The following is a 25,207-nucleotide window of genomic DNA, read 5'->3' as shown; positions in this document are numbered from 1 at the left end:
AACTTTCTCTCAAAAAAATTCTATTCTCCTCTTTTTCTTTGCTTACCAAAGAAATTCTGGGTTTAGAATTGAGAGTGATCTGTTAGTGGCCCAATGGAGCCTTAAAAAAATGTCACCAAGGAGTTCTTTGATTTTTGTCTCTAATCATACAAAAATTGCCCTAAAAATTGAGACTTGGAGAAAAACAAAACAAGAAAAAAGAAAACAAACAAACAAACAAAAACCACACAAGTAAGTCTTAGACTTAATACCCATTTTATTACAGAAATGTAAAGTCACATGGGTGGGGCCCCTGAGAGCAGAGGGCTGCCACTAAAAGCCAAAGGAACTTGTAAGTTCCTATTTCTGTAAGACAGTCATCAGAGTAAAGAAGGTAAAAACATTGTCCCCAAGGAGGTCAGAGGCTATGTCCACAGCTCCAGGGAGACAGGGCCATTAGCATCAAAACTGACAGCACTGGTTCCCAAAGATGCCTGTAACTGATGCTCCCTGGGGTAAGAGCAGAACCCAGAATGAAATAGAAGCTTGAAGAGGAAAGCTTCTTCGAAGCAAAAGCTGGAGCACCATGCTTCCATACCCCTGCTACTGGGAGACTCAACCCCTGAACCAGGTACAGACTAGAGTCGGTGTTCACACACACACACACACACACACACACACACACACACACACACACACACACACACACCATTCTCAGTCCTGTAGAGAAGATTGTGTTTCGTTTGCAGTGGGTTAAAATATTAAAAGGAAAGTAACTGGGCCTCTTCTGCAGCGGGTTTGAGAAGCATCACTGTACAGCACTGCTTACTCAGTGAAGGTTAATTTTCCCCGAAGTGATGATGGTGGGTGCCGTTCTCCATGATCCAGTCAAATCCTCCGCCTGTGAAAGCCCCAGCCTGTCTCCAGGTGTTCAGACTGAGACTGTAAAGTGAATTAAATAAACCTTCTCAAAAAGGAAATTTATCCAAAGTGCTGTTTCCATTCTAATTAGTATCACGGCTGTACAAGCTGCAAATATGGCTGTCATCACATCAAGAATCAAAATGAAGGTCATGATAATGACTGTGTGGATAGAATTAATTAACTTTCTTTTCTTCTCCCCCCTACCCCCTCTGCATGCCTGTAGGAACACGCTTCTTGACTCAGCTGCATTAGCTTCCTGCACAGCAAAGGTAGAAGACACAGCAAGTGCTGCACCACCTGGCCAAGGCGTCTATCTAATTAGGACAAAATAAATAATGCCCAGGAAACTCCTGTGTCTTGTTCCTCCCACTTTCCACAAAGCTGAGCTAGTGGGGAACTCAGAGTCTATCACTGACAGGATACCCCCTGAATACAGAGAACATGTAGGAGGATTCCTACCACCACCCCCAGATTGCCACCAGACTTCAAGCCTGCAAGAATGGAAGCTAGGATTTGACTTTATGGGCAAGATTTGCTTCATGTATAGTCTCCCTTTGCAGCTTGACTCAGCTATTAAAGTCTTCCCCTGATTAGATTACTTTTCCATTTAGCACAGATACAATAAATGTCATCTGGTGATTCCTAAATGTTTATCTATGTCCTGTTTCCACCCCCAGGTAGTAGCTATTAAGTTTCAAACCCAGGACAAACAGCTGAGGTGCCTATTTAACATATCAAAGTAAAGTTGGCTGCCAGGTTCTCCTAGTATCCATCCCTCTGCCCTCTAGCACCTGTATCCTTCATCACTGGGCCCCAAGCACTCAGAAGAACGACAGACAGGCCAGGCTCAGCACATATTTACTGAAAGAACAGATGAGCGTATGAATGGATAGGTGGGCAGTCAAAGTCTACAGATATCAGAATGTGCTTATAATACTTTAATACTTCAGTCGATATATTTAGCTAAAAAGATGTAATTATGAGTTACTCATAATTGAAAACTTTTAATATAGGAAAAGAGTCTATCGAAGTTTTTGGTTTGGTTTGGTTTTACAGTACTGGAAAACAACTTGGGCCCTCATCACACAAATATTCCACTACTGGGCTATATCCCTAGCTACTGAGAGACCCCACCCTGAAGGAAATAAAAGAATTAAAACAACTATATGCTCTACATTCCTTTAGTATCTTACATTTGCCAAAAACAAAAAACAAAAAAATGAGATGGACCAAAAAGGAGAAATTGATTTATCTTATGTAAAAATAAGTACCTATAAATGAAATTTTTAAAAATTAAGTATATAAGGTGTTTCAATTAAAGTGAGTTGTTTTGAGGTGAATAATACACTTCAAAGCCTAGAAACATCCAACTAGTAGTTATTTTACCATCTATTTTTAAATCTTATGACACTTATTAGCCATTTTTGTTATTTTGCCGCGTGTGTGTGTGTGTGTGTGTGTGTGTGTGTGTGTGTGTGTGTGTTCAATGTTCACGAGTGTGGAGATACACGTGTCTGTGTTCAGGTGCACCTGTGTGATTGTAGAAGCCCAAAGTCGATTTTCGGGAATCCTCCCCACTGATCTTCTACCTATCTTGGAGGCAAAGTATTTCCCAGCACACTGATATTGCTTGATTTCCTGCTGGAGAACCTGTCTCAGCCTTCTGAGGCAGAAATTACAGGTGACCTGCCACACACAGAAGGCATTTGTGTCTTTCTAGGGAACCTGAGCTCCAGTCCTCTCGTTTGCACTGCAAATGTTTTAACCACTAAGCCACCTCCCCAGACCCCAAGCCTATTTATAATGGCGAAGTTATTATACTATCTAAAGAAAATCAGAGAAGAGACTGTTTTCAAAGATGGTGTCACAGCACTTTACCCATGTAGATTTGTTTTCAAATTCAATGTTATAGCACTTTACCAATGTAGATTATTTTTCCTCCTGGACAAGTTACCAGAAGAAAAGGAGGTGGATGACAGGAATGGCACTATGAACATCACCTCACTTAATCCTCACACACCTCTAGGTACTTTTTACTCTTTCATGAAAGACAGACTGAATGCTATACAGCCGGGAAGAGATTCAAACCCAGGTTTGTCTGAAGATGAGCTCCGTAGGTTTCCAAGATTAGAGCACTCACAAGGACACAGATGCACATGGACATGGACACAGATACGGACACACACACACACACACACACACACACACTTACACACACATACTCAACTGCAGTGCAATCCAGCGGTGGCAGGAGTTTTACTGAGACTTTGCAATTGGATGCACTAGGACGCCCTTCACAGGCCTCCTTGGTAAAGGACAATCAGTTCCTTTGGGGATTGAAACGTTTTCAAAATGCACTGTAAAATTAGACATATTCATGCTCTCATCCAGGTCTGAGGATCTTCTTGTCCCTTGAATCTATTGTTCAGTTAATCTGTGCATACACACCAGAATATTCTAATTTAAATCTGAGCCTGGGACGTGCTATATTTTGTTCCAAGCTGCAGGGGTGTGAATGCCATAAATAGCATGCAGTGTGCTTGTTCTCCGCTCCTCAGCAGTCTGATAAGCTCATACTGAAATCATTTCGGCAATCACATTTGACAGCTCACTAGAATCCTGTGCAACCCAGCCTCCAAACCAGACCATTATTCCTGCCAGTTTTCAGCCAAGGAGGCATTCAGACACCAGCTCTAAATGAGAACAGCCTTGCTGAACCTCGAAGGAGAGGCACACTCCGGCTAACAGCCCGTCAATCTGTCAGGAGCTCTTAAGATCCCCCAGCCTTGTCCAACTGAAGGCCAGCTCAGAGCATCTAGGAAGGGGAAACCCAGTGGATGAGGGTCCTGTCACCTCTGCTTCAATACCCACATCTGCAAACACATGCCAGACAAAACCAGCACAACCCAGAGCTGCCGGAGCAGCAGCAAGGCTCTCTGACTCCTTTAATGAACTCATGCACCATTTAACAAATAGCCCTTGAATATCAGCTGGCTAACATGAGCACCCAGTACCACAGAGGACTCTGGAGGGGCATTTCTGACTCCATTACACCTTGGTGATATGAACCTTAAGTATTTATATTTTTTTCCTGGTGATGCAAGCCTTAAGATTTTAGATTATTTAGCCTCAGTTTCTCTATCAGCAAGATGAAGGTAGCACATCATTACACAGGACTGCCACAAAGAACAAAGCAATCATGCATTTATACAATTTCCTTCAAAGATGTTCAATTGAAAATCAGTTCCCTGTCTGCCTTCTCAACCTATCAAGACCAAAAGACACACATCTTCTCATATCAAGCAGCCTTTATATTAAAACTAAGACCATATAAGGCACTGTGGACAAAGCACATTATCTTTCCTTTTTCAATAAGATATTTACCAAAGGATAGCGTATCTACAGAAAATAGTATAAACACTGAGCATAAAACTCAATGAATACTCTCAAAGAGGCACACATGTGTGACCCGGGTCACAAAAGAACATATATACACACCCGTCATGTCCAGATCCTGCCAGCTTCTCTCTGCAATCCCAACACCAACACCTATTTTAATAACATTTTAATAATGTGTCTATACTCAAAAAACAGGATAACGATATGGATGAGTTCAATCAGAGGAACAGTTGAGTATCACATAAATAGGGGCACTGCCAGTAATGGAGGCACTGGTGTCAGACACAGCCAAGACTTTTTGCCTTTCTCTCTGACCGCCCCCAAGACTTGGTCTTTTATTTCTTTTTATGCATCTATTAAGCTATGAACTCACAGGAATTGGGCACTAGCAGCTCAGGTGCCCTTCTGTCAGTTCTCATGAAGTGTGCTTCTCTGGCAGGGGCAGGCTGCACTTCAGTTGAACCCAGGTTCCCTCCTCTTTGGCTTCCTTCTCTCCTGATCATTTTCCTTCACCTATTTCAGGAACGACTCAGCTCTTAGCATGCTTAATACGCTCAATCCACAGAGTAATTCTCTTGGCAAGAATCTTACCTTCAACTTGCTTGTTTATAACACTGCTAACAGCATGCTGAGTGATACTCTAGACTCTTCCAGCTTTGCCATGGTAACATACATGGGGCATTCCTTTCAGAATAGTACCCATTCCCTTGATGTCTACAATACCACTTTCCTTCCAGAATTGCAGGTATATAGCAACAGGAACAACTCCATGTTTCCTAAAAGGTCTAGAGAACATACATCAGGTGACTCTCATCCATCCCTTTGTGCTTGTCTTTTGGCAAATGACTGGAATACTGCAGTCTTGGCTGAAAGCGCTCTCTCCCTTTTCTTATCCCCTGTGTAAACAACAACGAGCAAAGGCAGCAGGACTTTTTCTGTATGCTATGTTGTGCAGAACCTACCTAAAAAGGGGACACTTTTAAAATATAATCAAAGTACATTCTTTTTGTAGAAAAGGGAAACAGATTTAATGATTTCTAGTGCCCAAACATGACATAAATTAGTAATTTCCTGCCCAAAAAAATATCTTTAACCTATTGAAACCTACCTCTCCATCTCTAAACTGTCTTTGAAATCCATGGGACACATGAAAAAAATCAAGTCACTGAAACTCTACAGTTAACTGCCCTCTGGATTATAAATCCCAACCAATATTAGGCCAGTGAGATGGTTCAACTGACTAAAAGTGTATGTCCCAAGGTTCCTGGGACATACATACAAAGTAGAAGGATAGAACTGAATCCTGCATGTTTCCTCCAACTGCCACATGTACTGTGGCATAGAGCACACACTATTACACACACACACACACACACACACACACACACACACACACACACACACACACACTTAAAATTCTGAAAGATCTTGTCTCCCCATCAGTCCTTTCTGTTGTCTGTTTTTCAAATACCCCACTACAGAAGCTAGTCAGTCACTGACACAGCAGTCATGTAATACAGCTCTCCCTGAAACTGCCTGGAAAGATGCCCCTGCCATCAGTCTTTAGGAAATGTAATCCCTGCCAGGCAGTGGTGGCACACACCTTTAATCCCAGCACTCGGGAGGCAGAGGCAGGTGGATCTCTGTGAGTTTGAGCCTGGTCTACAGACTTAGTTCCAGGATAGCCAAGGTTACACAGAGAAACCCTGTCTCAAAAGAAATTAAAAAAAAGCAAAGGAAAAGAAAATGTAATTCCACAGTGAGATACCACTTCACTTCACTCACACCAGAATGGCTGTCTCCAAAAAGGATGTGAAGAAACTAAAACAGCAAGCAGCAATACAAAATAAAGCTGTCCCCATGGGAATTAGTGAAAACAGCATTTCCAGATGAACCAGAAACGTGACTCACAAGTACTTTTACCCCATATATGATCACAGAAGCACCATTCACACACAACAGGTAACACTGGAAGCAACCAGAAAGCCAGTCATCAAAATGTGTTATAGCAATACATTTATCTGGTGTTGACATGACCTCCCCATTTTGAAGCACAGTGATGGGTGAGCCCTTGCCCCACAGTCAAGGGGATGGCAGAACAGAATGTACAGAAAACTGTGAAGTCTGTTGTAGGGAGACACCACATAAGGGTATCTTGAATCTACAAGCTTTTTCTTCAGTCTGTGGTGACAGATGCTACTGACAGTCCCACTTAAAACGAAAAGGATCAACAGGCCCTTCTCTGGATACTAATCATGACCTTTCCCCCAACTACACATTATAGTAAATTCCCTAAGAGTAAAACAGTCATGCAAGTGCGCCTTTTCCAGTCTAGTTGCCAGGAGTCACTCATGTTTCTTTAAATAAACCAAACATGATTATTTGTTTGCTAAACTGGATTGATGGACTCTTACTGTGGTCTGTCAGAACCTTTTGGGACTAAGTGAACATTTCATTTATGTGTCTCTAGGAATGTCACATACCACCTGATGACATACTATTCATCCATAAAAAGTAATCAAAAGTTCAATATATTCTCTGCCACAGGTGAACTTCAGGAACTATGCTAAGTGAAAAAAAAAAAAAAAGACAATCCCCCCTTCCAAAAAAAGTTGTGTAGCTCTCACTATATTTATATAAAATATTCAAAGTAAGCAAATTCATGAAGACAAAAAGCTGAGCAGTGGTTGTGTGGGGCTTAGGGGTGGAAAGAAGCAGGAGTTACTTCGTGGGTTTCCTTAGGAGTGATGGGTCTTTTGGAACTTCCGGTTATACTATGTGAATATAATGGACACCTCGGAGCTGTTGACTAGATACTACTGAATTGTAGGCTTTAAAACAGTTTCATGGCAGGAATTCCCCTTGGTGTTTGAAAATGTCAAACAATGAAGGGGAATAATATTAGGAAGACAAAATGAGACAATGAAGCAAGAACACTGCTCATTGTTACCCAAGGAGATGCTCCTGCGTAGACATAAAATGCTTCTGAGACAAGAAGAGACACATCTGTATTCCTGCTGAAGAAAGGCAAAGGATCCAGGAGCCCAGAATGGGTGCATCCTGTCTCCATGTCTAGGTTTGAAATGAGTCACAGAGTTGAAAAACCTGGAACATATCACATACCCCCCAAAAAAACCCTTTATTAATTCTGTCAGGGCATCATATGACCAGAAAATAGCTTAGAAACAGAAAATTTTGGCACTGTAATTAAGAGCAGGACTGCACAAACTAATTACTGTATTTTCAATTAAAACAGAGTTATTGGTCTATCTTTCTACTGTTTCTGGAATTAGCACAGACCTGTGAGCTGTCCAGAGGAGAACCATGTTAATTAGAAGGAGAATTTCCCAATGAAACACCCAGTCCACATCAGCTGATAATTAGGAATATTGTAACAATTCACTGACCCTCCAGGGTCCCTACCTTCCTGGTATCTGTCCTCGGGGATTCTCAGAGCCACATCAGTGTCTTCTTTCAGTTGTCAATTTCCTGCTGCCTTTGCAAGCTGTCACATTTCCAAGTCACCAGGAAACATTTTGGGGAGCTGCGAGACACTAGGCTGGCCTGACCAGTTCTTTCTACTCAGTTTTGCTTAGGGGTCTTAACCACAGTCTGCCCACTTCTAGCTGAGTAGGTCAAGAGCAAAGTCCCTCACACTGCAGGCTATGGAATCTTGTCTTCAGAACCTACAGGCCATGTGGTCTCCTAGACTGTCCTCCCTTGAGTTAGTGGTGACAGTGGCCAAAGCATCAGTGACTTTGAAAAGGCTTCTTTCATGAACTCTAGTGCCAGCAAAGAGGTACTCAATTTCACCTGCTGCTGTTGATAAAACCTCTGAATATATTCTCAGAGAACCACAGACTGCAGAGGAGACAATGGAATGAATTACAGAAAGGAGTAGTCGTTCCCCTGGCCCAGGAGCACCAGGAGTAGAAATGACCTCCAAAGCCTGAAGAGAGAGCACAGCAGTTGAGTGCTTACTGTTCTTCCAGAGGCCCCATGTTCTGTTTCCAGCCATAACCACATGCAACTCCAGCTCCAGAATATAGGATTCCCCCTTATGACCTCTGCAGGAACCCTCACACACATATACATACCAATAAAATTGAAACCAGAAAATGACTTCTCAAACTGCTTATCATAAGCTGTCCAGACAGTCAGTCACATTCTCAGTTACTCTTCCCAGTCCTATTACCATCTCACAATAGAAAACATTAACTTCAGTGATTATGAGATGACCAGCCATGCCTAATGGTAGCATCCTTCACTGCTGTATAATACTTTAGCAAACTACAGGGCTCCAGAAGTTCCAACCCTGCATATTTAACAACTTCCTTGAATCTCCAAGCTCTTGTTGGTCTCTTAGTTACTTCCAATCTGGCTAGGTGGCTAGGTTATTTTAATTATGGCACACAGAGACTCTCCTTTGCTACTTTTTCTAGTCTACGGGCTCTGGTCACCTTTCTGTTTTAATTTTCCTATCACAACACTGCCCTAACTGATCTCTCCCATCCATCCTCTTGCCTCTGTAGTGTATCCTTCACTCATATCAGAATGTGTTTCCCAAGATTTGGGCCAGACAATAGGCCTTCTTCAGACACAATTCAGTTTCCCAAAAGCCACGCTTTCACACTCCCCCTTGTCTTGCATTGTCCTACATATGTGTCCCAAAATACTGCATGTCTCCCTCACCCCAAATACAAGCACACAGCTTTGGCCATTGCTCATTCCACTCCTTGGTCCTGAAGGTTCATCTCTGAAGGTTCTCTAATCCCAATCCTACCCCTTCTGGAGGCTCACTAAGATAAACACCTTCCTGCTGGATCTGCCCTCCTGCTGCCAGCCCAGTTTCCTCTGTCAGAATGAATGCTATTTCCCCCACTCTCCTGCTAAGGCTTGTCCTTGAGCTACATTTATTGTGTTCTATAAGTATTAATTTGCCTGATTCCCTGCTGGGTAGAAAGACCCAAGGTCATCTTTACAACCACAATACCTATATGCTTTTCACAAGGAATTACCATCTGAAAAGAGGCCCACGTGAGAGTTTTCTTTTAGTGTCTGAAGGTTTGTTTCTGCTACCTCATCAACACAAATCCAGAGAGACCGACTAGGGTTCACATTTTGCTTCTGTTGTTTTTGTTTTGCTTTGCTTCCTAGCTAAGGAACTAGAAACCAAATGTCTCCTCTTCTCTCGGGTCTTACCCTCTTCTAATTATCTTTCTTCTCCAATCTTTGTCTTCTGCTTTTACTTGTATTTTTACCATTTCACATTTCCTTTAATTTACCTCAATTTCTGCAGAACAAGAAGACTATAAATAAACAGATTTATAAATAAAGAGTGGGTTTTGAGAAATGATTGACAACTTGAATCAAAAGCAAGATTCCTACTGGGAAAAAAAGTGGAAAACGTAGACCAAATTGGTTCCAGTTTCTATCAATAGCCAAAGATGATTTGGGACTCAAACAAGAAAGCAGTTTGCTCTCCGAAACTGTGTGTGCTGGAGATAAAGGGAGAACCTAAGCTGAAATGAGACTAGATAGATGGCTGGTGGGTGGAGCCATTTAATGGGTGGAGCTATCTGAGGGGTGGGGCCATCTGATGGGTGGAGCTACTCTGAGAATCTTTTCCTTGAACTCTAACCTCCCAAACCATCACCACCATAGTTCTTGGTAGTTGTTCTTGGGACAAGAGGTGGAAAAAAGCTGTGGGTGACCAAGCTGGAAATAGAGGAAGAAAAATGCTGGTGTTGAGAGGACCCATCCTTAAGGTCAGATCCCTCCCCACTCCTGACTTGTAACCTCCAGAGAAATGAAAACCAGCAGGGAGGGCTGGGGTTGGAAGCACTATCTTCTTACTCAATCCAGCTCCTTCCCTGTGGCAGAAAGGAAGCCAGAGTGAAGACAGTGCCCTTGTCAGTGTTTTCCCCTGTGACTTAATGTGATTTGTTTTTCTTTTTTTTGGGGGGGGAGGGGGTATCTCTCCTAACATGGGAATGGCTAAACCCACTCTGCCACTCCCCAGCTGCCTGAGTCCCCTATTGAACCATCCTGTCCCTGAAGGGAGAGGCTAAGGCATTACTTCGTCTGATAACCTCGGCATTATAGTGTGAACAGAAAAACAGGTAACAGCATTGCCATAAACTCATTTATATTCTGCAATTATCCATTTCAAATTTCAGATTTATCTTGTGGTCATTTAATTAATTGGCAGTATCTCCCGCAACATTTCTCTTATTCGTCTATGCTCCCGAAGTGTTCAAGTGGCTGATTTTGCAAACACATCACTCATCTAATGAGTGATTATTGTGACAGTTGTGGAACTCCACTTTGGTGTCTTCCTGAAGAATATTTTAGACATACCTTTCAGCTGCCCATGCTCAAGGAGGACTCAAAATCCAGCAAGATAAAAACAACACAACAGTTTTTGTTTTTTTTTTTTTTAAGTCACTCTACTGGGGCAAAGAATTTGCAAGATAACCTTGGTCAGCTCTGGGAGCTCAGTTTTTTGTTTGTTCTGAGGGGACACTAATGAAAAAGGAGAGGTGCCTCTTTCCCTTCCTGTTCACCTGCTTGGAGAAGGCCACCTGCAAAAACTTCAATGAGGCCCAAGAAAATGTTGTCCCTCTTGGATACATTCGTTGTAATTAATCAAGCGTTTTCTTTCCAGATGACTAGCGGCCAGCCATATTCCAGTTCTGAAATTCTAAAAATATTACCCGGTGATTGACTACTTCTTTTGAAAAGCAGCAGAGTTGTCCAACTTGTTACCAAGCTCCAAAAAGCCTCTGTTGACACAGAAGGAAGCCTCTAATTACATGAGTCACTGTAGTTTTACGACTGAATAAATTGTTAATTAAATTGGAAAAATTGTCATCCAGATGACAAAGGCCACTCTAGAACGACAAGCCAAAGCACTCCCAACTTGTAGCTCTTAAATAACAGCCAGTTAGTTAGGAGGACCCACTTCTGTGGGATCAAGCAGGAACTCCAAAATGCTTTCCCTGGTCTCTATAGGTTGCTTTAGCCCTGATTAGAAAGAAAGAAAAGAATCCAGGGCATGCCCTTTTAACTCCTCTCTCCCTCACTGGGATCAGGATAAAAATCCATTTTGTAAACCAGACATAGTCTAGTAGTCCACTTGCCTCTCCCATATGCTTTTGTCCATTACGTTTTAAAAGTTCACATTTCCACAGCTTCCTTAGTCCTGATTTCTTAGTGTATAAATTAAGCCTTTAAGTGTATTAAACACTGCACACATATGTCCCTGCCAAGGGACATCTCAAAGAAGGTGATTAAATGGGCTCCATCATGACTGTGATCACTTACTTTTCTTTGTCCCTGGTCACCATGGCAGCCTAATTCTCACAGCTGAAGAACTGAGTGGGAAGCCATCCCATGTCCCTTATTATTGTGAGACACTGGGTGTAGCTAGCCAGCCTACCACACCAGCAATCATCCATCCTCTACAAACCTCAAGGAGAAATAAGGAAGGAGACAATAAGATTCTGGAAGCAGACCTGATTCTTTCCTTTCAGGGGTTTATGTTTTGTTTTTGTTTTTGTTTTTTTGTTTTGGATTTTTTTGTTTTTGTTTTTTGAGACAGGGTGTCTCTGTGTAGCTTTTGAGCTATCCTGGCACTCGCTCTGGAGACCAGGCTGGCCTGGAACTCGTCTGCCTCTGCCTCCCGAGTGCTGGGATTAAAGGCGAGCGCCACCAATACCCGGCCCTTTCTGGGGGTTGTAAGATGAAATACTGTCTTACAGTTAGACTATTCATTTCATTTGGAACTTAGGCCAAGAGCTATCTTTTGAAGTCCAGCATATGCATTCATCTCTGCATATATTCAAATTGTCTCTGAGGAACAACTTTCAAGGACTTCACTGAAAAGACAAACCACAGCCCAGTGCTGTTATTCAGCCACTGAAGGACAACCAGGAAAAGACAAGTGGCCTTCTCTACTGGTGTCTAAGTCTTTCTTTCAGCCCATGTTTTCCCTGTGAGACCCTGAGTATGGGAATAAGGCCTGCTGCATGGAATGCTTGTGCTCTCACAGGCCTTCAGCCCTCAACATACACAGCTCCTCAGGAATAGAAGAGCAGCTCTGGAAGGAAACAGGCTCCCTCATTTACCCTGCCCCAGCAAAGACAGAGGACGTAATGCAACTTGACCCACGTCGTAGATTCTGTTTAGGACACGAAAACTTTTTTTGAGGGATCCTAGGTGTTTTTCCACAACTGTAGTGTAGTGCCAAGAAAGGCAACAAACAGCAAGTCAAGATGCTTGAGTTAGGAGCAGATGGAATGAATGTAAATATCATTTGGGGTTCAAGCTCACAGTGAGAAGGGGAGCCTCAGTGAGGTCAAGGGTAAGTGCCGAGTCCGAGGGCCAGTACTTCTACAGCATGGAGACTCAAACTTGAAATATCTGAATGTGATAAAGACAGACAGCCCTTCTTCTACTGACCCCAGTATGAGATGGCCTGAGACCACTTGTCAAACTGAACCCTCTGGATATCTTGCAGAAAAGCACCCTAAGTAGTTTTGGAACTTAACTCATTAGTTAGCCATTCATTAGCCATTCCTTTGAGGCTGGATGATGATTTTAAATAGGAATGTCCTCCATAGTCTTGGTTTCTAAAGCCTGACAGCTATGTGCCAGTGACTTTAAAATTATGAATCACGATACCTCAGCAGACTCAAAACAGCACATGACAAACAAACAAAACCTGCTAAATAGATGGACAAATCAACATTTTCTGTCAGCATTAATTTATTGTTTAAAAAAAAAACTATTGTTGGGATTTCCAAGTTACCTCTAAAAGTCCATTTTAGTAAGAAGGTTATTACAGAATATTATACTGACATGAAAACTGAAGAAATCCCCACTGATGATTCGGAACCAAATAAGGACAACTAATCAATGAGACAAGTAAATTTTTTTCCTAAAGTCTTTAATGCTGATGAACAAAATCAGATTTGACAAACACAGACAGAAAGAATGAAAAAGCTATGAACTGAAAATTTTAAACATTTCTGAACACTTTCCAGGCAGGCAGACGATAGTCAAGAGTGCCACTAATGCAGCTGTTAGACAACATGGAGAAAGACACTCAGAGAAGACTGAAAAGGGAGCGAAGAGCTTCAGTTTCCTAATGCATGCCATCTGTCAGTTTGGAGACAGGGCTTTACTTTAGAATAACTGCATCACTCGTCCTTTGCCAAGAGTTGGTATCATGATCACCAAGGGCTTCTCAAGCCTGCTTGCTGGTCTCACCGCATCAGCACCAATTCAGAACTTCTTAGAGATGCAAAACATGAAGATCCATCGCAGGTCCAATGTCATTCACCCTCCAAAGTCTGATAATGACCAGCAGTGTGTGTGAAATGAGTAACTGAGAAGCTGTAGCAAGCCTCTCATGTGGGTTAAGGCTCACAAGAGACTGTACTAAAGCGCTGACCCTCATACTCTCTGGAACTCTCTGGAAGCTTTAAAATATTCTGACATTTGTTTTAAATAAGAAAAATATTCAGACATTCTGGTTTGTCCATGTGAAAATTTAACAATTAATCTTAACTTTAATCATGTGTACGTGGAAGGGGTTTACAGGTACACAAGTGTGGGTGACTGAAGAGGCCACTTCTGTTGGATTCCCAAGGGACTAGAGTGACCAGTGGTTGTGAGCCACCTGATATTGATGCTGAGAACTGAGCTCAGGTCCTCCATATGAGAGGTACAAACTCCTAACCTCTGAGCCATCTATCTCTCTAGATCCCTCCCTCCCCTGCAAACTTTTCATTGAGTTGATAATGGGGCAACTCTTCCCAGGTCATTATCATGTGTAATAATCAGAAAACATTTTAAGGAATTTCAAAAATATCCTTCAATCAACTAGAAAGATTCTTCTTTCTGAGCCTTTTTGTTGCTCCTTGAAAAAGTCTGTACTTAATCTAGGTCTCACTGGGACACCAAAGTAGATAAGAGTCTGATGCTATATTTAGAAGAATTCTTAACTGGGGCCATAACTTCCAGGGTTGTTTGGCGGTATCTGAACATTCATTGCTAAGAAGGTGAAGGCACAGAGTTTGATATGGAGCCCTGATGGGCAGAAGCCTGGAAAGGGGTCAAACATCCTGAAGGACACAGGGCTAGCCTAGGGTGTCATTGATGCTGCTTTGCAAAATTCCATTCTTCTGACACCTCGGTGAAAGAAGGGACAGGCCTACTGCACAGGCCACTACAGTGTGATACACCGGAGTGAACCCCTTCTGTGTGGAGTCACTGTGGGGTGACCAGGCCTGTGCTCAGCTATTAACAAGAAGGATGCTTCATTTCCTTCTCAAATATGGTTCTTTTTACAATATGATCTGCTGGTTTGGGAAGACCAGAGGGAAGTAGGAATAAGTGAAAGGTTAGGGGAGTCCAACTATGACGGAATAGTTGAGCAGCCTTTGCAAGTATCCAAAATGATTAAGTCCAAGTATCCAAAACAAATGGGGATTAAGGTCAAATATCAACCAAACAGACATTCATCAAACCTACCTTCATTCAAATAGTCTGGGACGCCTGCAGGTTAACCCATGAGTACATAGGACAACCCTCTGTTGCTAAGAATAGATTGTACCTTGGGAACATGACAATTCCTTCTCTGTTTTTAATCTGCCTAGAAAATGGGTAGAAATCAAAACTTTTCCTTATACCATCTTTTTCACCTCAGAGTCTTCCCTTCCACTGTTCCAAAGATTTCCACACTGATTCTGAGCATTTTGAGTCAGCCCAGGTGTTCCTGAATCCCAGGTTGCAGCATTTGGTTAATTAACATCATGCTGCAAACACTCAAAATCACTTCAGCTGCGGCTAGAACAAAACAAAACTCCCCCAAACAAAAACTGTGGGGAAATATAAACAAATGGCGGTATTCTATGCAAAACAATGTATGATTTTGGTGACAATAAGAGCAGCAAGGGCTTTCTTGAATTAATACTGTGCTCCTTAAAAAAAAAATAATTTTCTAAAAGCAATTGAGTGTGAGCAGAGACTTGAAGGTACATGTATTTATATGGAACACAAATATGTGCCAGGATGCCAAATCATTAGCTTGAAAAGAAGAAAGGTACAGTGCAAAAGCAGTGTGAACCCCAAGAGCGGCAATTTGGGGACTATCAAAAGAAATAGCCATTCTTCTATTGAGAATCCCAAATGGCTTCTCTCCCCAGCTGCAGAGCCACAATGCTCTCAGCTACAGCTCTCTATGCTCCACGGCTTTCCAACCCCACTCAAGGTCTCAATTTAACTCTGCATTTTAATCCTTTTAAACACCCATTTGTTCCTTCCTTCTCAATCACTCTCAGTAAAACTTCATGTCTCTGGAAAGAGGCCAGAGGTGGTTCTGTCAGAATTAATTTTTTAAAAGGTAGGAAAGGTAGGATGTGGAGAAAGAAGGCTGGTTTGGGTTCTGCGGCGGGAGAACAGGTAAGCCAAGACACGTGGGGTTCTTGCTGTACTTTATTTTGCAAGTACCGAGTTGGAGAGTTGGAGTGTAGGAGAAGTTTTGGTTTGAGGCTTCATGGGGGGGGGGGGGGGATTCAGATACAGCTAGACGGAAGCAACCCATGGACCAAAAGTTCCCTGCAGTAACAACTGGCTGGGGAGGGGTCCTCTACTCTAAGCAGAGAGAAAGACAGGCCGATAAATTTGCACCCATACAATGCCTCAGTTTGGGGGTGTCGGAGTCACATACAAGAGAGAAAAGAGTCTCATTGTAAGACAAGAATGGGATGGAGTTCACTTGTGGGTCTGGAAATCTCAAGTTTGGCTTTCCAGTACAGCATTTGCCAGCAGTCGCCCATGCCCCATGGGATAGTCCTGTCTCTGCCTCTCCAGCACTGGGCTTTGAGTCACACACAATCACACCCAGTTTGAAACAAACTTTTTTTTTTGTGGGGATTTTTCTAGACAGAGTTTTTCTGTAGCTTTGGAGCTTGTCCTGGAACTCACTCTGTAGACCAGGCTGGCCTCAAACTCACAGAGATCCACCTGTCACTGCCTTCAGAGTGCTGGGACCAAAGGTACACATGTAGCCAGCACCACCTGGTTTCCAGATCAACATTTGATAACACCAGAAGTATCGGTATCCCAGGTGGAAAGGCATCCACATGTTGCTTTGTAGTGTAGGCTACTATGTAAGGTGAATGGAGGGGCTGTGTCTTCTACCTGGGGCAGGGTGGTCCCTGAACAGCTGGTGCTTATGGCATGGCCATAAGCCATGTAACTGCCTCAGAGGCTGCAGCTCTTAGTCCTCAGTTTCCTGACTCAGTTCTTGGTTTGCAAGGGGGTGGTTTTGTCTTTGGTATGTTTTTGTTGTTTGCTTTACGGGTTTTACTTTGGGGTAGTGTCATTATTTCCATTTACATCCTTAAAATAAACCCTATTGCTAAAGGAAGCTCTCTTGCAAATGGAAGAAACTAACATACACAGGGCTTTGTGCAGTTTGCATAGCTGGAAAGCTGCAGAAAGATAAATGTGCTGGAATTTGTATTACAAAAAGAGTTTTTTTGTTTTTTTTTTGTTTTTTGTTTTTTCTTTTTTTGTACATACAATGTCAAGAACTTGCGGGGGAGGTAAGTCTGGCCCCAACAGCCAAGGTCTGGAAAGAATCAGACAACTGGCTTAGTGTGAAATTAAACATAGCCCCAGAATCAAACCAGAGACATTATGAGGCCCTACCACAGCAAACACTAGGGCTCAAGCCCCATCAGGAAGCTTTTGAGGACTCAGGGGAAAATGAAGATGTCCAAAAAATAGAGGACTGGCAAATGTCACTTAGGTTTGTCACACGAAGGAGCTGGATAGAGGTCACGTTGGGGAATCTTGTGGGAAAATCAAAAATGGTTTATTAGGCTGTTCCTGAGAAGCCAGGAAAAGTATAATCACCAGGATGCAGCAAATTTTACTCAAAATTGGCCAGATCAGCTTAAGCTCGTGTTTCCTTAGATCATATTGTTGTAGCAAAATTTGGGTTTCAACAATGCATCTTCCTGGTTCTCTTACTGTATTTGTACCCACTATGAAAGAGGGGATTAAAAAATCTAAATAAGTGCAGGGCATTGGTGGCGCATGCCTCTAAGTCCCAGCACTCCGAAGGCAGAGGCAGGCGGATCTCTGTGAGTTCGAAACCAGTCTGGTCTACAAGAGCTAGTCCCAGGGCAGTCTCCAAAGCCACAGAGAAAAACTGTCTCGAAAAACCAAAAAAAAAAAAAAATCCAAATAGGCAACTAACTATGCTAGAGGCTGGAGAAACAAGGTGTCAGCCTTAAGTAGCAGAGTAAAGTATCATTTTCAGGGGTAGAAACCTGGCTACAATTCAAAGTGAAAGCGTCCATCAGCTAGAGATATAAGCTGCATTTAATGCATATGAGGTTTCAAGAGTAACAATGGCAGGATGAGCCCTTTCTCCTCTAGGTGGGCCTGGACTTCCCCCTCACCTCTATGATTTGCTGTGCTATTCAGAGTTCAGGTAACAGCAGGCAAGGGGCAGAGGAAGGAACTGCATCCTTTTACTGGTCAAACATAGGGAAACTCTGCCTGCAATAAGTGGAAGGTGATCACATGCCAAAAGGCAACATCTCATTTAGGTATCTATATGAGACAAAAATTAGGGACAAAAAGTTATACAGGATATTTTAGTTCACTGTGAAAATAAAATAGGTCTTGGCAGGTGTCCAAAGTCCCAACTACCATTAATGGGAAAATTACAGGAGAAAGTAGATTTCAAGACACAATGTTGGATTGGGTCTTCCTTTGAGATCCTTTTAAACCTTAAAAGTCTATGCTTTTCATATTATGCTTATTTTACATTCCAATCCTGATCTCATCATATCAGTTGTCTCAAAACCCTATTATTGCTTCCAATTAAAAATGGATTTTTAAATCTATACCTTTATCTACCATTTTAAAGAACCCTCCATCTTGCTCATTTGCTTACAATTTTATTTTCACAAATATTTGTGGAATATGCCTGTGACTACCTGGGTGCCATGCTGGGGACCCAGGGACACAGAAGTGACCCATGCACAGACACTGATATCAAGGAATTCTATCTAGGGGAAGATTTTAATATAGTGATGTTGGCACAGAAAGAGGCAGTGGACCTGCTGTGCCACTTGGCCTGATTCTCACAGAGCCAGGTAATGCCTGAAGACAGACTTGACACTGGATATTGATTGGGTCCCAAACCAGCATTCCTGACCTTTCTTTGCGACCTTTCTTTGTGTAGAGAAGTCCCTCCTTATAGCATAGGTAAGGACAGGCAATCTTTGTGTGATAACCTCTATTGGGAAAGAAAAGATGTTCTTTATCCCACTTTACCATCCTCCTTTATCCAGAAAAGACTTGCAAGCCCCTCCTAAGAAGAAAGCTATGTAATATATGTGTCTGGTAGTTCTACCATTTCCCAGGGAACGGTGGCGACAGATACTGAAGACACTGCCAACCCTGAATCCAGCTAATGCAGGAGCAGTTACATCCCCCACAACCCAGCTAGTCTGTATCTGCTAGGTCCATGGAGGTCTTGGTCTCTAGTTCCAACTTTCCCAACAGTCTCTTGGTGATAATCATGGCTTTAACTCAAATCCACAGTGAGGGAAGGGGCCTCAGAATGTTTCCCAATGTAACCCACAAACAAAGAGACCCAACTGTTGCTCTGTCCACTCAGTATAATTTTCAATGTTCATGCTAAATTCATCCAAACCCTGGACAAAAGGAGGGATAATCTCAGAAACAAGACCCTACTGTGACCCTCCAGCAAACCTCATGATGAGAAAACTGGAGCTAAACAAAACTCACATTTAAATCAACCATGGAGAGCAGACAGCATTCTTTAATTCACAATATATTCATGGAAATCAAGAGAACAAAACATTTAGGGAAATATGCAAAGCCATGTGTCTAGCTGTGAGCTGCCTGAAAACTTACCACCCTGAGGATCTATGTGACTAGCCCACCTCAAATGCTGATATTACAAGGGGCCACTACATAGTCACGTCATGGCTCAGCATGGACATAATGGGAGTCATACTCTAAATAGAGAAAAAGTTAGCGTGCACAGTCAGAAACAGCTTGCTTCACCACATTATGGTAGTTAACTGTGTGCTTATTTCTGAATTGCACTAAATTGCTCTGGAGGCAATGGCCTGATGAGAAGAAAACACAGAAGTATCTTAAGCATCTTTTAAAACCACAATCCTTTGAGAGTCCTTTCAGAGACTGCAAACCCTTCTGAAATGTTACTCCTTTAAAGCTGTGTCTTCCTAGTCACTTACTAGCCAGTCGGGCCTTTCCTCGCCTGTATACCCATAAGAATCCCTGCACAGACATCTCACTACCCAGCATTCTGCTACTTCTAACACCTCAGCCCTTTGCTGAAGACGGGAATGCATGGTTCCTTGAAAGCCATCTCTGGATAGTGGTGGGATTACTGTATCCTTTCACTTAGAGATGGCCACCAAGATGGATTTAAGACAGAACTCAGCATCTCTTCCCATTCTAAATGAATCAGGAGGCTTGAAAATGCACTGGGTACTATAGGCTTTCAGATCACAGGACAGGGGTCTAGCAAGGTGAGATTTCAGATGAGCACTGCTTAGGTCTGGTCAAGGCAGCACACAAGCAAGTCATTTAAGTCACAAGCCTGACCACCTGAGCCTGACCACCACCACCCACCAGCAGCTGTCTTGAACATTAAAGTAGGTTCCTTCTTGACAGGAAGTACCTGGAAGACAGACACAGAGACCCCCCCCCCCAGGGGTGTGGCTGGTTGCTGACATATCCATACAATAAATAACCCCTATGGCTCCCCTAAAATCCCCTTCCACTGGCCTGGCCACCTAGGATCCATCCTCAGTTTTCCTACAATAGAACTGATGAAAAACACACACACACACACACACACACACACAATCTCTCTCTCTCTCTCTCTCTCTCTCTCTCTCTCTCTCTCTCTCTCTCTTTCAAGCACACACAAGTTCACATGTGGCTGCCTAGGACCTTGTTCATCTGAGTCCATTCTGACTCCAGTACCTATGCTAATGACCAAGCTCCTAAAGGTTATGAAGTCACCAAAGTCCTGGCACAGTGCCCTGCACTGAATTTCTCCAAACTGTGGTTCTTTCCTTCCGTCTTTCTCTTTCACACATCCATCGATCCCGATCCCGATCCCCACCTCCAGCATGATAATGGACACAAGGGAGTGTGCTTCCTGCATAGGAACCCTCTAAGGATTGCCTCGAGACTTAAAGACTCTACATAAGCTGTGTTGTTCAGGGTCTGCACTTTTTACATACTTGTCTTCCCAGTGTTTGGTGTCCCCTTACTCCATCTTAAAATATTAGGGGCCACTGAAAATTACCTGTTCCACCGTTACCAGTCTGGCTATCTATACTTCTCTCCTGTTAGAGCTGGGCTTCCATATAAGAAGAGATAGACAAATGGGTAAAATGCAAAACCTGAAGCTAGGGCCTGTATAACGAGAAGGGAACTGAAAGTTTCACAGTAAACTGTAGAGATGTGTTTCTTCCAGGTAAAGAATAATTAAACTCCCTCTGACATAAAGGAGCCTAGACACCAGATAACCAGAGGTGTGAGTTTCAGGGACCTTCTTGGAAGCTTCCCTTGATAATCTCCTGTGAGGCCTTCAGCTCTCCTTCTCCTTGTCCCTATAAAAAGGGGATCAGAATGAAAGTTGACAATGGGATCCAAACAGAAGACACCTAACTTTTCCTGTTTCACTTGGCTTATCGAGACATTTAAAGATCCCATAAGCAAGGCACAGGATTGTTCAATTTCTAATGTGGAGTGTAATAGAAGATTAAGAAAAAGGAAATGTGAAGAGGAAGGGGAGGCCTCACCACTTACAAGTTGTGGAACATTCTGGACCACTGGAAATCATCAATTTCAATATTTTCTAAATCTGTGTGGTAGAGAGTACTCTATATCTCAACCTAAATGTATGGAGCTATACCCTTCTCAGAACAAGCCTAAACATACCTCTGATTAGTATATAGATCTGAGGCACATTAAGAAGCAAAAAGAACTTGAGCCAGCACTTTCTTACGTCACCCAGAGAAATGACAGGATTGGAAAAACCTAAGACATTGAGGGCATATTGCTTCACAGCTATTCTCTTAAAGACTGGGACATTCATTCTTACCAGATAATTTTTCTAGGCTACACAATTATTACCAGTTTCTCCCATCCTAAGAAACAGCAGATGGGTGACTTACCAAAGTCATCTAAGAAATATCACATGACTACAGTAGCTAAGACTGTAAAGTTTGGTCAAAGGTAGCCCATTTCACTTGGCTTTAGTGTGGGTAGCAGGCATATGAAAAGTACTAATTTTATCGTGTGTGTGTGTGTGTGTGTGTGTGTGTGTGAGAGAGAGAGAGAGAGAGAGAGAGAGAGAGAGAGAGAGAGAGAGAGAGAGAGAGAGAGAGATAGTAACATCCTAGGACCACAAAGTAAGAAGAAAGTTAGCAGCAGGTGATGTCAGGACTAAATCCAGGTCCTATTTCTGGCCACTGTCCCTCTTCTGCCTCTGGGCTGCTTTCATCCACACTTGAGAGAGTCTTGTCACTCCTGTGTAAACTCTCCCCTTGCCGAGGTTCACTGCTGATGCTCTCAGCAAAGTCTACCACCTCCCCCTCACACCTGCTCTTCACCCACTGACTTCCCTTTCCACGGAGACATCAAGCAGAGACAATAAGCTCCCAAGTGAGAATTCTGCTTGCCCTTAGAAGATTGAACTACTGCACAAAAAAAGAGGTTGGATCTGCCATACAGCTCAGGTGTGGGTGGGGGAGACTCATGTATAAATGCATCTCCTTCATTTATAACTTATTTAATTTATCCCTCCTTGCAGAAGATGTGGATCTAAGTGCCAAACGAAATATTTTCTCATCCACCCTCAAATAAAGCACCAAATGAGACCATAAAATTATGTACAAATGTTTCTCAGCATAGAAGAGTGTTAAGTGTTGTGTTAGTTACTTTTCTATTGCTATGAGAAGACATCCCAACCAAGACAGGAGTTTGTTAGGGCTTTACATTTCCAGATGGTTAAGTTCATGACCATCATGGTTGGGAGCATGGTAGCAGGCACACAGCTGAAACACAAAATCTTGAGACAACAATGAAGCAGACAGACAGACAGACAGACAGACAGACAGACAGACAGACACACACACACACACACACACAGAGAGAGAGAGAGAGAGAGAGAGAGAGAGACAGACAGACAAAGAGAGAAGGAGAGAGAGGGAGAGAGGGAGGGAGGGAGGGAGGGAGGGAGGGAGGGAGGGAGGGAGGGAGGGAAGGAGGAAAAAGGACCAAGTACATACCAAATATTCAAATATATGAGCTTGGGGGTGGGGCATTTTCATTCAAACTACCACAAAGATATATTTGGGTATTACTTCTATTTGCGTAATTAAACAAAACATTTATCATCTTAACTTGAGAGAATAAAATGCTTAATACAAGCCAGGCAATGGATGCACACTCCTTCAATCCCAGCACTAGGGAGGAAGAGTCAGGTGGATCTTTATGAGTTCAAGGTCAACCTGGTCTCCAGAGTGAGTTCCAGGACAGGCTCCAAAGCTACACAGAGAAATTCTGCTTCAAAAACCAGCAAAAATGTTAAATAGATTCATAATTCTTTATATCCTCCTCCACTTTCTGCTTTTAGAGTGTTTTTAATGCTCTGAAGGGAAACACCATAGCCATAGTCTATGTCCTTTTCCCCACTCAACAATCTCTTGCCTACTACTGATATGTTCACTGTCTGTCAAATGATATAACATGTGGCCTTTTGTGTCTAACTAACTTCTTTCATGAGAGTGACTTGGAGATGCATCTATATTTCAGCATGCATTGGAACATCATGCCACTTCATGACTGAGTAACATTCTATTGTCCGGATATACCACTGTGTTTTATCCATTTACTTATCAATAGACATCTAGGCTATTTTTATTTTTTGGCTGTTGTACATAGTGCCACTTTGTACATTCATACTCAACTTTCTAGTGAACATCTTATCTTAATTCCTTTATGAATATAAGCTAGGGGAAAATTGCTGGGTTACATGATATTTCATGTTTAACTTAGTGAGAAACTGCCAAGGTGTATTCTACAGAAGCTGCTGTATTTTACAACTACTTTTTGTTGCTGTTGCTTATTTTGCTTTGTTTCATTTTGTTGAGATAGGATTTCATAAAGTCTAGGCTAGTCTTGAACTCATTATGTACTCAAGGCTGACTTTGAACTCCTGACCTTTGTGTCTCCTCCTCCCAAGTGCTGGGGTTATAGTTATATGCCATCTCATGTTTAGTTACTAACTAGCATTAAATAGCATGAGGGCCGGTGTAGGGTCACACATGGCTTCTCTGAGTCATCTGAGCTCAGAGCACTAGACACCCCCTCAGAACCTTTGGGTTAACCTCACTGAGGCTGACTCTTCCTGACCTGCAACACTCTCTGCCATCATCATTATTCCTTCTCTTCACAACACTTCAGGTTCAAAATTAATTCTGGGTAAAGCATTTGCTATACAAGTATAGCACCCAGAGCCCACAGAAGGAGCAAACTGTACAATGTTGCTGTCATGTCCCCATATGTTCCCTGGTACACAAGCACCCATATACACCACAATACTACCATTTTTACAATGAATTCCCATTTGTTTCATTATCAATGATCTACTTTACTTCCTTTTTAAAATGATAAACTCTCACTACCTATAACATAACTCTTCTGCCTTCTTCCATACACATCCCAGGATCTTTCTTTACTGGATAAATCTCTTCATGGTGTAGAAGGCTGAAAAGAATTGAGCAGGAGGAGGTTCACTGTTTATTCCTTTTCTTTCTTCATTAAAAAAAAATGGATGGCAACTAATTCTAAAGGCCCAAGAGAAAAAAGGACCATAGCCCCAAGTGCCCCCCTTGACCAACTGCTTAGATTTCAAATGTGCATTTCAAGCTCTGTCTCTCCTTGGCTACACAGGCCATCAAACACCGACTGGCTTGTTTCTGCTCCTGCCGTAAAAATAAATGAGGGTTACTGAAGGTCCTTAGGTAAGTTTGCTTCAGGCTTTGATTCTGTTTTGTTCTGTTTTCTTCGTCAAATAAAAGCCTCCAAGTACCTTCTCTGAGGTCAATGCAAAAGTCAAGTTCCTCCAGAAGATCCTTCAAGAGCACACTCTACCCTCCAGTCTCCTGAACGATAATCAGATGCTTACTGTTTGCATGAGCAAGGGGAACAAAGAGAAAACACAGTTGAGCACAAGCCATCAGAAGGTCTGCAGTATTTAAAGAAGATGATTTGGATGAGGAGGGTGCAACCAGCTTGCCCACGGCCCCAAGCTTTCATAGTGGGCCCTAGGAGGCACTCTCCCCTCCCTGCTAGGACACCAGCTCCACCAGGTTGGACGTCCCATCCGCCATGATAACTGCTGATTCCTAGCAGATCAGAGCCTGTGAACAGTATAGGCCACATGTTTCCATTAACTCCATAGATTCCCCACAGTTCTAAGTTCTCAAAGACACTGAACAAACAAACATATCTCAAGTTATAAAAAAGTGCCTGATTTGAAAAGGTAACAAATCTCTTGATGAGTCATGTGTGGATGTCTTCTGCAATCAAGTCAGGGTCCATGCAATCTGCAGCTACAAATGCAGCTTGCTCTATCCATAGAGAAAAAGGGAGGCAAGGATGGACTTGGCATCATGGGTTGTTTGCTCTGAAGATTCTACTCTTTTTTTTTTTTGAAGATTTTTATTTATTTATTATGTATACAACATTCTGCTTCCATGTATATCTGCACACCAGAAGAGGGCACCAGATCTCATAA

General features: G+C 42.5%; 1 protein-coding gene and 1 pseudogene across 4 annotated transcripts in view; both read right to left on the bottom strand.

Annotated features, from left to right (window-relative positions):
* The window catches only part of Glis3 (GLIS family zinc finger 3), a 426,885-nt gene that overhangs the window by 193,909 nt on the left and 207,769 nt on the right, over positions 1-25,207 (bottom strand). The window lies entirely within an intron of this gene.
* LOC103164107 lies at positions 3,171-7,372 on the bottom strand (annotated as a pseudogene).

The sequence above is a fragment of the Cricetulus griseus genome, chromosome 3 (assembly GCF_003668045.3).
Source record: "Cricetulus griseus strain 17A/GY chromosome 3, alternate assembly CriGri-PICRH-1.0, whole genome shotgun sequence".
Taxonomy (NCBI): Eukaryota; Metazoa; Chordata; class Mammalia; order Rodentia; family Cricetidae; genus Cricetulus; species Cricetulus griseus.
The sequence above is the reverse complement of the archived record's forward strand: the minus strand, read 5'-3'. Positions and strand labels throughout refer to the sequence as shown.